Source organism: Onychomys torridus, chromosome 13 (genome assembly GCF_903995425.1).
Source record: "Onychomys torridus chromosome 13, mOncTor1.1, whole genome shotgun sequence".
Taxonomy (NCBI): domain Eukaryota; kingdom Metazoa; phylum Chordata; class Mammalia; order Rodentia; family Cricetidae; genus Onychomys; species Onychomys torridus.
This window is the reverse complement of record NC_050455.1, coordinates 78081847-78096259: the sequence shown is the minus strand read 5'-3', so window position 1 is coordinate 78096259 and position 14413 is coordinate 78081847. Positions and strand designations below refer to the sequence as shown.

At 37.8% G+C, this 14413-nt stretch overlaps 1 pseudogene; it reads right to left on the bottom strand.

Annotated features, from left to right (window-relative positions):
- Positions 1–721: 721 nt before the first annotated feature.
- On the bottom strand, positions 722–1605 carry LOC118594572 (annotated as a pseudogene).
- Positions 1606–14413: the final 12808 nt, after the last annotated feature.

Genomic DNA, 14413 nt, shown 5'->3' with positions numbered 1-14413 from the left:
TCTCTCTTTTTTTTCAAGGCACATTTAATTTAATATCAAGAATTCGATACAAAAGGCCCAAATACAATGAAGGAACACATTCCCCATTTCATACCAACAACAATGCTGTTCAACATGTGCCTGCTGAGTGAGATGAGGGTTTACTGAGTAACGGGAGTCTCTTCACGGCCCATTCTTATACAATCTAGTTGTGAAATGAATACCCAGAATGCTTCAAACCACACCTTCACATTTGTACAGTCCTCCATTAAGGTTATCTATAGTTTCCACGGCCATTCAAAGAACAAACCATTGACAGAAACCAGATAGATTTAAGGCTCCATTATATAATATAGAGCTCAGAGCTAATGGATAAATATATACTGGTGATTATGACTTGCTTGTCTCACAGCTTATTAGAAGTTGGTTCTTAGCATGTAAACCCTTTAAAGGCAAAATTCTCTTCATTTGAGTTTTGACCCAGTAGTTCAACAATCATGAAGTCCACAGTCTTATTGGCATAACTGGTGTACAGTGTCTCTAAGTCTCTATGCTCAAGGTTAAGAGCAATGCATATTCCACAATTACATTTTACTGGAATTTTACATGTTTAATTCATGATTTAAAACCTCTAGGTTTTCAGTCCTCCAAACTGTCTGAAGACACAGTGTGCCACAGACTTGACTTCTGTTTTCCCCTCTATTTTCTTCAAACAGAAACATTTCTCAAGTATCTACATGTCCTAGAAGGGGAATTTTTCGGAGGTGGCCCGTTCTTCGAAATAGTCCGACTGCATCAGGCCTCTGAAGCAAGGGGAAAGGGAAGAGAAAAGCTGAAACACAAGGTTCATCTGGTAAGTTTTACATTAACCATTACAAGCTTGACAGTATAAGAATGTGGCTTTTTTGGCTCAAAAAGTCTGAGTCTTGGTGTGGAAACGAGTACTTGGCTGTCACACCACAGCTTTCTCGAGGTGGGACTGTCAGGGAAGCCTTGACTGGGGAGTATGATTTGTTTACTTACCGGGCGTAAACTCCCAGGCACTCAGTTCATTTTGGTCTTGTTCCAGTTTGTCTTTAGTCTGTTCCAGTTCACCTTTCATTTTTAGGAAAAACAAGTTGATCGCTGGGTCTATCATTGTTGATCGCAGTTGGGCAACACTTGGCTCTGGACTTGCTTGAGTACTGGATTTGAGTAGTACATTCTTGCATCTCCTGTTCCTTGGTTGCTAATCGTATGACAAGAATGTTTTCTCTGCGTGCAGGCTCCTGCTGTTGCTGCTTTAGTTTTTCTTCAGATTCCCTTAAGCCAGTCACATTGTTTGAATTAAGGCCTGTGTACTTTCCCTCCAAAGCTTGAACGCGTGCTTCATATTGTTTCCATCTTAGAATCAACTCATCCCGTGCCATGACTTTGAAGTCTGTTTCGCTCAATCAGAACCTTTTAGGAAGAGGGTCTTTGTTGGTTATCTTGCACCCCAAGATGTGCCTCTTGGCCCTGGTCACCCCGCTGGGCGCCTCCAGGGAGGAGGAGAGGCAAAGGGAGGCGGGCCAGCCTGCTCGGGGCCTCTGGGTGTGGAGGAGCTGCTACAGGGCCACCCTTTGCAGAGTCCCTCACCTGCCACATGGAGGGTCTGCAAGCTCGGCTGCTCTACTCTTTTTACCTCTCTTTCTCTTTTTTTTCTAACACAATTAAAAACACTTCTTTTCCTATTATTACATTACTTACTTTCTCTTGTATATAAAATATATTCAGATCTGGTTGTAGATATGAATGTGAGCTCAGCATTAAGGTCCTAGTTGATAATACTATTATTTTGTTAAAGATATAGCATTAAATGGACACTTAGTTGCTTATCACTATATCCATAGACTCTTGCATCTCACAACTCTTGTCAGAAAAGCTGTTTTTTGATGTGGAAGGTGATTAAAGAGATTGTAATTGGCCATGTACAAAGAACAAGAGATGGTGGAATGCTCAGCCCTACATGGGCTTCCAGGCCTCCCAAGACTCAGGGATCATCATGGATAAAGAGGTGGGAAGATTGTAAGAACCATAAGAGGCTGATGACTCAATAGAAGGTTTTCCAGACACAATAGGGAAGTTGCATATATGATCTCACAAGAATTATGATAGCATGCACTAAAATCTGAACAAAATCAAGTGAAATAAAATACCATCATGGGAAAGGGAGGTGGACATATAGTCCTACACTTGTCTAATGAACTAGTGCAATTGATAGCTTTAGGGGAAGAGAGACTCAGTTCTTTTAAGGGTATGGACCCTAATAGATTGACCATGCTACAGAGTAGGATCCACTTCTAAGGGTTTATTTGGTGGGTTTATAGGAAAATTGAAAACATAAACTTGAGTGGGTAAGGAAGTAGATGGAATGTGAGAGGAGCTGGGTGAGAGGTTAAAGAATGATCAAAATACATTGTATGAAATTCTCAAAGAATTAATTAAAATATTTTAATGAATCTAGACTCTTAGAAGAGAATTAATTACCACCACTTTGCTAGGCCAATTCCTTACTACATTCTAAGTCTTATCCTTATACCCAAAGATAAGTGTAGCCCATCAAAGAAGTTTCTTGCTGTGGGATGTTCTGTATGTCAAATGTGTTGCTCCGATTGGTTAAAATAAATAAAGTGCTGATTTGCCAGTAGCTAGGCAGGAAGGATAGGATAGGCAGGACAAGGAACAGGAGAAGGCTGGAGACAGGAAGGCTGAGGAGAGAGATACTGCCAGCCGCGGCCATGACAAGATGTAAAGACACCGGTAAGCCACAAGCCATGTGGCAAAGTATAGACTAACAGAAATGGGTTAATTTAAGATAGAAGAAGTAGATAACAAGAAGCCTGCCACGGCCATACAGTTTGCAAACAATATAAGTCTCTGTGTGCTTTCTTGGTTGGGTCTGAGTGACTGTGGGACTGGCGGGCAAGAGAGATTTGTCCTAACTGTGGGCCAGGCAGGAAAAATCTAACTACAGTTTCTCTTTACAGTAAAGGGAGACCATCACAGACAACTACATTGGATATAATACAGAAATCAACAGATTGTGGGTGTCCCAGCCCAAATGGGTACATCTACATCTGTTGCCGATTATTCCTTTATATTTTTGGTTGTGAGCCTAGCCTTTAACGGCTGAGCCATCTCTCCAGCCCCAATTATTCCTTTACACTGTGTGAAGATGTGTCACTGTAATTGGTTTAATAAAGAGCTGGATGGCCAAAAATTAGGCAGGAAGAAGTTAGACAGGCTTTGGAGGGACAGAGAGGACAAGGAGAAGAATAAAAGTAGGGTCTCCAGCCAGATGCAGAGAAAGCAGCAGGAGCAATATGGAGAGATGAAGTAACAAGTGATGTGACAGAACACAGAACAAATGGGTTAATTTAAGTTATAGGAGCTACTGGGACAAGCCTAAGTTAAGGCCAAGCTTTTATAATTAGTAATAAATCTTCATGTCATTATTTTTGAAAACTGGTGGTACAGAGAAAGACTACATAAATTACAGTTCCTACATCTATGGCTCAGGGACTGTTGTGAAACAGGGGCTGGGTGCAGAAGAAGGTCCAGGAAGAATCTAAGAACCAGAACATCAGGAAGTCTGCTGGTTCTCATAAAAATGGCTGCATAAATAAGATATAAACAATGCCAATATCATTAGACATGCTAATGCAAAATGGGGGAAATTTTATGAGGTTATACCCCTGGAACAGGCAACTGATCACTGATGAGAGACGAAGAGTTAGCTTTACTCAAGGATGAGCCCCCTTACTGATCACCCAATACAGAGAGGTCAATCCTGAAACCATTTACACAAATAACAAAAGCACACTTGGTAGGTTGTATTTATGTATTTGTTTATATGTTTACACAGATATGTAACAATAAAAATCAGGGACAAAGAGGTTATCAATTTGAGAGTGAGATGGGGAATGTGGAACAAGTTGGAGGGAGGAGACTTGGGAGAGGGTGGGTGAGGAAAGTGAAGGGGTAAAATGATATAATTCTGTTTTAATTAAAAATTCAAAAAATAAAATAAAGACATTTGGGACACATAGCTTTTAAACTGTAAAGGAAATCTTTGTGGAGACATGTGAAAGGTACATCAGCTCTTAACCACGATTACTCACCCTGGTTTCCTTACATGGTTCCATACCCATTTACATTATAACACAAACCAATCTTCACTAAAAAGTTTTGGCTAATAACCACACAAGTGAATTACTCTATTTGAGCCCATTACCCAATATCTTAGTAATGTCTGTGGTGTTCAAGTTTGAGAGAGTTCCCAGATCCCAGAGGGCTTATTAAGTACAGGTCATTGGTTACCACTCATAGCCTTGCTGTCTCTGGGAACATGGTCAAGTTTACAGTAGCAAGTATGATTAAAAAAAACAGACAAAAATTAAAATTTAAAAATATAGAAGGAACCTGGAGTGATTGCTAAATGGTAAGAGAACTGGGTGCTCTTCAAGAGGTTTGTGTTTGGTTTCTAACATCTACCTGGCAGCTCACAAATGTCTATAAATTATGTTCTAGAGAATCCCATGCCCTTGTCTGGCCTCTGTAGGTGCCAGGAACACATGTGATGAAAAGACATATAAAACTGCCACATACAAGACAAAAACATAGTAACAACAAAAATAATAAAAAAAATAATGGAAGGAAGGTATTACTTTGAAACAATATCTTTCAGGGAAGAAATCCTGTTGGTTCACAAGTACACTTGTCTGGATATTCTAAGACAAAGGTGCTCACTCATGAGCATTAAATCGGGAATAATTTTACAATAGATGCAGACCTATTCTAATGAGTCAGGATCTTCTTTTGACAATCAAAATAAAAGATTAATAAGGAACCACCAATTTTTTATTTGACACTGGGTTTTATTTATTTATTTATTTTTGTTCTTTGTTTTAGTTTTTGAAACTTAGGTCTCTCTCTACATAGTGCTGGTTGACCTGGAATTCACAATGTTGACCAGGGTGGCCTGGAGCTCACCTGCCTCTGACTCCCAAGTGCTGGGGTGAAAGGCATGGCCCCATCACCCAAATACTTGTTTTCTTTATATATTCATATTATTCAATGGAAAAATAGTCTCATCTAAATTACATCTAAACTTAATTGTAGGGGCTAAGAGAGATGGTTTGGTGGTTATAAAAAGATGCTTTTAGCTACAACAGAGGACCCTGTTTCAGTTCCCAGCACTAATACTAGGTGGCACAGAATTGCCTTTAACTCCATATCCAGGAAGTCTAACACCGCCTTTGGACCTAAATTGGCACCTGTATTCACACAGCACACATACAGACATGTAAGCATATATATATACACACACACACAAACAAACAAAACTAAATACAAATTTAAAATATGCATTGTAGAATTTCCTCAAATCCATGAATTAATTAGTTGTCATAAATTAACAAATATTACAAAATTGAAAAAGTATGAAATTGGATGAGGTGTGGGATGCAAGACTGATAGCATTTTCCCCATTTTCATGTGAATTTGGTGTATGAGTATATGTGTGTTGTGTATGTGGGAGGGCATATGTGTGTGAAGTTGAGAATGTGTGCATGTATGATAAAGTCTAAGGTTGGTGTTGGAATCATCTTCTACTGCTTGCCCACCTTATTCATTGAGACAAGGTCTCTCAGTCAAAGCCAGAACTTGCCAATGTGGCTAGTCTTGTTAGTCAGCTTGTACCAAAAACTACTTCAAAGACAGGGATGCCAGACACAGACCACCATGCCCACCCAGAACTGACATAGTTTCTGAGCATCCAACGTCTGGTCCTATTGCTTGTGTGGCAAGTGCTGAACCATGGATCCATCTCTTCAGCCTGAAATTATTTTTTAACAATGAATGGAAAAGCTATCAGAGAAATATTTTGTAATCCTTCCTTAAATACTGGATATTATAGTTATTCTTGTATTAATTATGATCATTATAATTTATGAACAGAACATAAATTTTTCAGAATTTAAACTGTAATGACAATTAGGATAAATAGAAATGAATTTTTAGATGTTCTAAACTATTCAGTCCATTGCATCAATAGCTGTAGTTTTAAGTTAACCATGCTTTAACTTTTAAAATGTTTCTTACATTTGTACCATAATAGTGTTAAAAATTTATAAAACATCAATTGGAGAAGCATTAAAAATGTTTATTAAAGTCTCTTTTTTGTCTTATTTTAACTATCTTCTTTTAAAAACAGTCTCATCAGAAGGAGGTAGGAACTAAGTAGAATGTGAACATTACTGTAGAGACAACCCTAATATATATTGGTTCAATTGATTTGAAGTTAAGATATGCCTCAGTATTGTTTCGTAAACAGCAAAATTGAAGTATAACATTAATAGTGTTTAAATATTTTAAAATTGGCTGTTCTTGCCATTTCTTCCATATGTTTATCCTTGTACTTCATTACATGAATATGAGGTGATTTTCATTATTGGTTTTCTCAAATTTATATTAATATTTTATACAATAAAATACAGTAGCAACATTTATTTCTAAGTAAAATTTTAAAATGACTATATGAGGAGAAGTTGGTGAAAAAGTGGAAATGACTTATGAAAGCTTTATCTTATTCTCTCTTTCTATTAGGGAAGGAATTGAGACAGGTTCTTACACTGTAGCTCAGATTGTTACTCAGGCCAGCCTTGTAATTATTGCAATCCTTTCATCTCAGCCTTTTCAAATATTTGGATTATAGATGTTAGCCACACATATGGCTAATTATACCTTAATTTTAAGAGCAAACTCAGATAATATCATTTAAATAATGTCTTATATAGAGATCATTCAGTGATGAGTCAAACATCCTTTAAAAATTGCATTCTAAGAAAATTAGAATGAAATTAGCCAGTACAATGGAATGGAGTGTAGTGCAGAAAGAGAGTAATCTTTATAAAGGCACATTTGTTTCACCAACATTTTGAAAAACACATCAATATCAGGTTTCTGATTGAAATTCTTTATAAGAACTCTGTGAAAGTATAAGATCATTTGCATATTATGTCAATAAAAGTTGTTTGATTGAATTATTGCAGAATTTATTCATCAAATGTCCTATGATCAGCTGTAACATGACACTCTGGTGGGCACAAACTGTGCCTTGTTAATAAGATCAACACATTTCTGTCTAAGAGTATAAATAAAATGCTCATTTTTTTTAGTACCACCACTATCCCTTGTCACTTTAATTATTCCATTTATTCAATATGTGATATTGAGTTAGGTGGAAATTTTCTAAATGAGAAGTAGTTCAATAATTTTCAGAAGTGACATTGAGAAGTGTACTATAGATTTAAATTGCAATTGTTACACATGGTAAACATAATTCATAGAACTACTCTACTGGAGCAATTAAAAAGTTAAATAGCACCTGTAGTGATGTATTGCATCCCCAAATAAAATTTGCCTGGAGATCAGAGGAAAAAGCTAGACACTATATAGAAGACAATGGTAGCACATATCTTTAATCCTATCACTTTAGCAGGCAGGAATCTGTCTGGATCTCTATGAGTTTAAGGCCACACCGGGAACAAAACCAAGCATGGTGGCACATGCCTTAAACTCCAACACTAGTTAACCATGGAGGTCTGGAGGTCTGTACAGACAGACATGAAGTGACAGATCTGGGTAGGAAGAGGAAGTGATGTAGCTGGACAAGAGAGAGCAAATCAGATGGCAGAACAACAAGGCATATAGACATGAGTAGACAGGAAGCAGCTCACTTTGGAAGCTATGGAGTTGGTGAGGTAATGTTAGCTGTGGCTTTCCATATTTCCTTGATCTCTCAGGTTTGCAACCCTATATCTGGCTCTGTTTTTTTTTTTAAATTATTATATTTGTGTTTTAATTTTACACGTCAGCCATGGGTTCCCCTGTCCTCCCCCCTCTGGCCCCTGCCCCAACCTTCCCCTCATCCCCTCCCCTCCATTCCCATCTCCTCCAGGGCCAAGACTCCCCTGGGGATTCATTTAAACCTGGTGGATTCAGTACAGGCAGGACCAGTGCCCTCCTTCCAGGCTGAGCAAAGTGTACCTGTGTAAGCCCAAGGTTCCAAACAGCCAGCTCATGCACTAAGGACAGGTCCTGGACCCACAGCATGGATGCCTCCCAAACAGTTCAAGTTATTCAGTTATCTCACTTATCCAGAGGGTCTAATCCAGTTGGGGGCACCACAGCCTTTGGTTCATAATCCATGTGCTTCCATTCATTTGGCTATTTGTCCCTGTGCTTTTTCCAATCTTGGTCTCAACAATTCACAATCTTACACTCCCTCCTTTTTCTTTAAAATTTGACTCCTGGAGCTCCACCTGGGACCTGGCTGAGGATCTCTGCATCCACTTCCATCAGTTATTAGATGAGAGTTCAAGCATGACCCTTAGGGTGTTTGGCCATCTGATCACCAGACTAGATCAGATCAGGCTTTCTCTTGACCATTGCCAGCAATCTACAGAGGATGTATCATTGTGGATTTCTGGGGACCTCTCTAGCACTCTGCTTATTCCTGTTCTCATGTGGTCATCATTTATCATGGTCTGTTATTCCTTGTTCTCCCTTTCTGTTCTTGATCCAGATGGGATCTCATGCTCCCCTAAGCTCTCTATCCCTCAAACCTTGCCCTTCATTATTCCCACTGTCATCCAGATTGTTTATGTAGATCTCATTCATTTCTCCATCATTGGGTGATCCCTGTGTCTTTCCTAGGGTCCTGTTTTCTAGGCAGCTTCCTTGGAGTTGTGTAGCAGTCTAGTCATCTTTGTTTTACATCTAGTATCCTACTATGAGTGAGTACATACCATGTTTGTCCTTCTGAGTCTGGGTTATCTCACTCAGGATGATTTTTTTCTAGATCCATCCATTTGCCTGCAAACCTCATGATGTCATTGTTTTTTCTCTGCCGAGTAGTACTCCATTGTGTATATGTACCACATTTTCTTTATCCATTCTTCAGTTGAAGGGCAACTAGGTTGTTTCCAGGTTCTGGCTATTACAAACATTGCTGATATGAACATAGCTGAGCAAATGCCCTTGTGGTATGATTGAGCATTCTTTGGGTTTATGCCCAAGAGTGCTACAGCTGGGTCTTGGGGGAGATGGATTCCCAATTTTCTAAGGATGTGCCATATTGCTTTCCAAAGTGGCTGTACAAGCTTGCATTCCCACCAGCAGTGGAGGAGAGTTCCCCTTGCTCCACATCCTCTCCAGCATAAGCTGTCTTCTGTGTTTTGATCTTAGCCATTCTGACAGGTATAAGTGGTATCTCAGAGTCATTTTGATTTGCATTTCCCAGATAATTAGAGATGTTGAGCAATTCCTTAAATGTCTTTCAGCCATTTGAACTTCCTCTCTTGAGAATTCTCTGTTTACCTCTATAGCCCATTTCTTAATTGGACTGTTGGGCATTTTGATGTCTAATTTCTTGTGTTCTTTATATATTCTGGATATCAGCCCTCTGTCAGATGTGGGGTTGGTGAAGACCTTTTCCCATTCTGTAGGCTGTCACTTTGTCTTGTTGACTGTGTCCTTTGCTCTGCAAAAGCTTCTCAGTTTCAACAGGTCCCATTGATTGATTGTTTTTCTCAGTGTCTGTGCTGGTGTTATATTTAGAAAGTGATATCCTGTTCCAATGCATTCAGGAGCACTTCCTAGTTTCTCTTCTATCAGGTTCAGAGTAACTGGATTTGTGTTGAGGTCTTTGATCCACTTGGACTTAAGTTTGTGCATAGTGACAGATATGGATCTGTTTGCAGCCTTCTACGCATTGACATCCAGTTATGCCAGCACCATTTGTTGAAGATGCTTTCTTTTTTTTTCCTTTGTACATTTTTGGCTTCTTTGTCAAAAATTATATGTTCATAGGTGTGCAGGTTAATGTCAGGGTCTTCAATTCGATTCCATTGGTGCACATGTCAGTTTTTATCTGTGAAGAATTGTGTTGGTTATTTGATGGGGATTGCGTTGAATCTGTAGTTTACTTTTGGTAAGATCACCATTTTTACTATGTTAATCCTGCCTGTCCATGAGCATGGGAGATCTTTCCATTTGCTGACATCTTCTTCAATTTCTTTTTTTCAGGGACTTAAAGTTCTTGTCATATAGGTCCTACACATGCTTAGTTAGAGTAACCCCAAGGTATTTTATATCATTTGTGCTGATTTTAAAGGGTGATGTATCTCTGATTTCCTTCTCAGCCTGTTTGTCTATTGTATATGGGAGAGCTACTATTTATTTTTTTTTAGTTGATCTTGTATCCTGCTATGTAGCTGAAGGTGTTTATAAGCTGTATCAGTTCCTTGGTTGCATTTTGGGGGTCACTCATGTATACTATCATGCCATCTGCAAATAGGGAAAGCTTGACTTCTTCCTTTCCAATTTGTATCCCCTTAATCTCCTTATGTTGTCTTATAGCTCTGCCTAGAACTGCAAGTACTATATTGAATAAGTATGGGGAGAGGGGACAGCCTTGCCTTGTTCCTGATTTTAGTGGTATTGCTTTGAGTTTCTCTCCATTTAATTTGATGTTGTCTGTTGGCTTGCTGTAGATTGCCTTTATTATGTTTAGGTATGTTCCCTGTATTTTTTTTTATTTAATAAGAGCATTTAGAAATTTGCCTATAAGCACCTAATACTTTCTCTGCCTATGAGGCTGTCATTGTGATTAAGAAGCAAATGCAAATGAGCTGGAAGAAGAGGAGTGTCACAAAACTACAGATTGTGGAATGACTAGAAGCACTCAGAAAAGGGAAGAGTTGGTTGTACAACTGGATGAAAGTGGAGTTTCTTATAAAAATAATGGAGTATGCGGGCACTGGCAAGGCAATGATTTTTTTTTTTAGAACGAGTATGTATATTGGGAAAGACTAGTAGGGTTTTCTGTATCACTTCCAGGTATACTTGATGTATAAGATAACATTTATCGAAGTAAATGGTGGAATATAATATAGTTTACTAACACTTATGATTGTATATGTATGTATACCCTGCAAGCACATGTGCATACATAGGTCTATAAGTATACAGGTAATTTTAGAGAGATTTATAAGAAAGTAGTAGCCCAGGATGGTAGTAGGAGGGGATCTATGAGACTAGAGTCAAAGTATGTAGAATCCTAATGTTTTTTACTACATATCTTTTTACTTTTAAAAATTATATACTTTATTTTGTACATATGATCTATAACATATGTTACAGATTTGGAGCAAAACAAGCACCTAATTTTCAGGAGACAAGTGGGAATTCAGATGACACTTAAAAACTCAATTGGGTGGTTTAGATTGAGTTCTCCACCTTCCATGTGTTCTATGATATCTCTAAAGTGATAATAATAGAGCCTCCAAGAGGATTAACTGAGATAATTTAGTAGTAGTCAGACTTTCCTTTGTGCCACCAGCTCACAAATAATGACACATAGACTTATTATTAATTATGAAAACTTGACCTTAGGTTAGGCTTCTTCCCAACTAACTCTTAAAATTAAATTAAATTAAATTAACCTGTTTCTATTAATCTATGTTCTGTCATGTGGCTCAGTTACCTCTCCTTTGTACCATATGTCTGATTTCTTCAGTGTCTTGCTGGATCCCCTGATATGTCTAGATTCATCCCAAGTCCCTCTCTCTGCCTCAAAGTCACACTTATTCTCTCCTGTTTAGCTATTGGCCATTAAGTTCTTTATTAAACCAATCAGAGGTGCTTTAGGTAGGGACACATCTTTCCAGTGTATAAAAAGATTATCCCACAAATATGAGTGATTATCTTCAAGACAGACACACAGTAAGGGCTCCAAACATTACATTTATTAAGCTTTTGTCCTATTATACATATCTGTGGATCAGAAGCATTGTATAAATTATATGTGGATTTCAGAATCTTTGGTGATATGGTGAAAAATTATTGATGGTAGACCAAGAATAAAAAAAAGTGATGTTGGACAATCGGTGAGAAAAAGTAGATACCTGTATCTAATCCCAATAATGTTCTAGTTTCTTTCTGTTGATATAATAAAACACTGACCAAAAACAACTCAGGGGAAGAGAAGGTTTATTTGGCTTAGACTTCCACAGCAGTCTATCACTGAGGGAAGTCAAGCAATAACTGAAGCAGAGACCTTCAATATTCAACAAAAGAACCAAGAAATATCCAACATATATGTCCACAGGCAATTCAAATCAAAGTAATTCTTCAATAAAGGGTCCTTCTTCCCAAGTGTGTCAAGTTAACATTAAAATTAACCAGGAAAAATAATAAGGCAGTGGTGGTGGAGACATTTATAAGTACATGGGATGAAAGTTAGTATAGTATTTAAAAGGAGGGATGAATGTTCATACAGGTAATATTTAAATAGCAACGCTGGGCAGTAGTAAAACATTAGAGATGTAAGATTAGAAGATGTGTACACTTGGTATTTTGTAAATTGAGTGATTTTGTGCATGTGTGCTTACCTGAGTAAGCCATAATATTATTATGTTGAAACCTCATTGCAAATGTTTAGATCAAAGCAGAAGTTTCTCATAATTTAAGCAAATAAAAGAAACAAAGAAAAAAAGTTGTTCAACAAAAGCTTCTTTGAAATTTTACACAAGGGTTCATCAAAGCTAGTAAAGCCTCAATTTCACCTTCCAGTGTCTCAGAAGACTAAAAAAATCCAATTTTGATAAACGGATGAAAAAAGTCTTAAGAGATTTCCATTGGAAATGGAAAAATTTTGTCCTTACTGTGGGTTGTCAATTGCCAAAGCATCCCCCTCCCCCCATAGCATTTGCATTGTTTTTGCTGTGTGACAGGATAGGTCTTAGGGTAGTTCTGCTGAGTTCCTCTCAGGCATAGGATGAATTTAGACCTGTGAGAGCAAGAGGGGGCTGAGGGATAAGGCAGAGAATTCAATTTAGAGCTTTAGTCTTCTCATTTCCATCTTTCTTAAAAAGTCCTTGCAGCTAATGTGTTCTGCAACTTCAGTATCTTACCTTCCTTTCAGATTATCAATCAGTAGACATCTCAACAATTTCAAAATGTTTCTTAGAGAACTTGTTTTTCAACACTTGGTAAAGTTCATGGGGTCTTTGTTAGACCAAACAGAAAATACCTGTATTGAAGAATTTGGCTACTAAATGTAATAAACAATATAAATTCATAAATATATGTTAAGATCACATATACACCCAAACACACACACACACACACAATGTGATATGTTTAGAGTGATCAATGTGTTATTAATGTAGGAGGTAGATTGTCTTTGAGTGTACTATGGAAAGCTGAAGAGTTTGACACAAACACAGCTCTGAGAACATTAATCTAATGAAAGTTATGAAAAGTAAGGAAGTATTTAAGCATTGAATTACATACATTATCTGCCTCTGACCTAACCATTATTTTTTCCTTGGAGAGTTTTGTGATGGAGTAGATATACTTACAATATGGTGATGCTGTGGTTAGATGCTTTTCAAGGCAAGTGTCAACTGTAAATCATTATTGTCTGGAGAAATTCCTTATTTGATTGAGGGGGTGGTTTGTAATGAGATTTTACCATCTGCTATTGATTTTAGCTGACTGTTGGATCCTCTAAGTAGGCACAGAACTTACTACACTTTATTTAAATATCCTTTAAGTCATCTCCATTGCTTAGGATGGCCTAACATGCAATAAAATATTGGATTCGGAATATGTATTGACTCACTAAATTCAATTTGTACTGTGTTCACATAGCTATCTAAATTATACCCAGGAAGCTTGCACTCATTTCTGGATAACATCCCACGGTGTGGATTTTCAGTTTATGTCATATCATGCAAGAAAATAAGTTGCATTTTTAAAATTCAACTAATTTTACATTTATTAATTATTTGTGCCCCCTCTTGTCTCTCCTCTCTCTCCCCCTCTGTCTCTGTCTCTGTCTCTCTCTCTCTCTCTCTCTCTCTCTCTCTCTGTGTGTGTGTGTGTGTGTGTGTGTGTGTGTGTGTTTGGCAGTGTACACATGCCAAGTGTACCTGAATGGACAATTTGTAGGAGTCAGTTCTCTCTTTCCACTTTGTGGTTCTTGGCAATCAACGTCAGGTTGTCTTGATGTCAAGAACCCTTACCTACCAAGTGATTTCACCAGCCCTGTTTTGATTTTTGAGGAAGCTGAGTAAACAAAATTTTAGATATCACTAGAGATTTTGGTCCTACAAAGATGATCAGATACAGTGTATACTTGGTGTTTTTATAAATATGGAGAACTAAACAAAAGGTGCAAGAAAAGGTAGATGAGAGAAGGTATAAAAGTGGCTAAGAATCCTAGTTACTATTCTGTTGTTGTGAAGAGACATCATGACCAAGTCAGCTCACAGAAGAAAGCATTTACTCAGAGGCCTTCTTACACTTTCAGAGGATTGGTCCATGATCATTGGGGTGGGAAGCA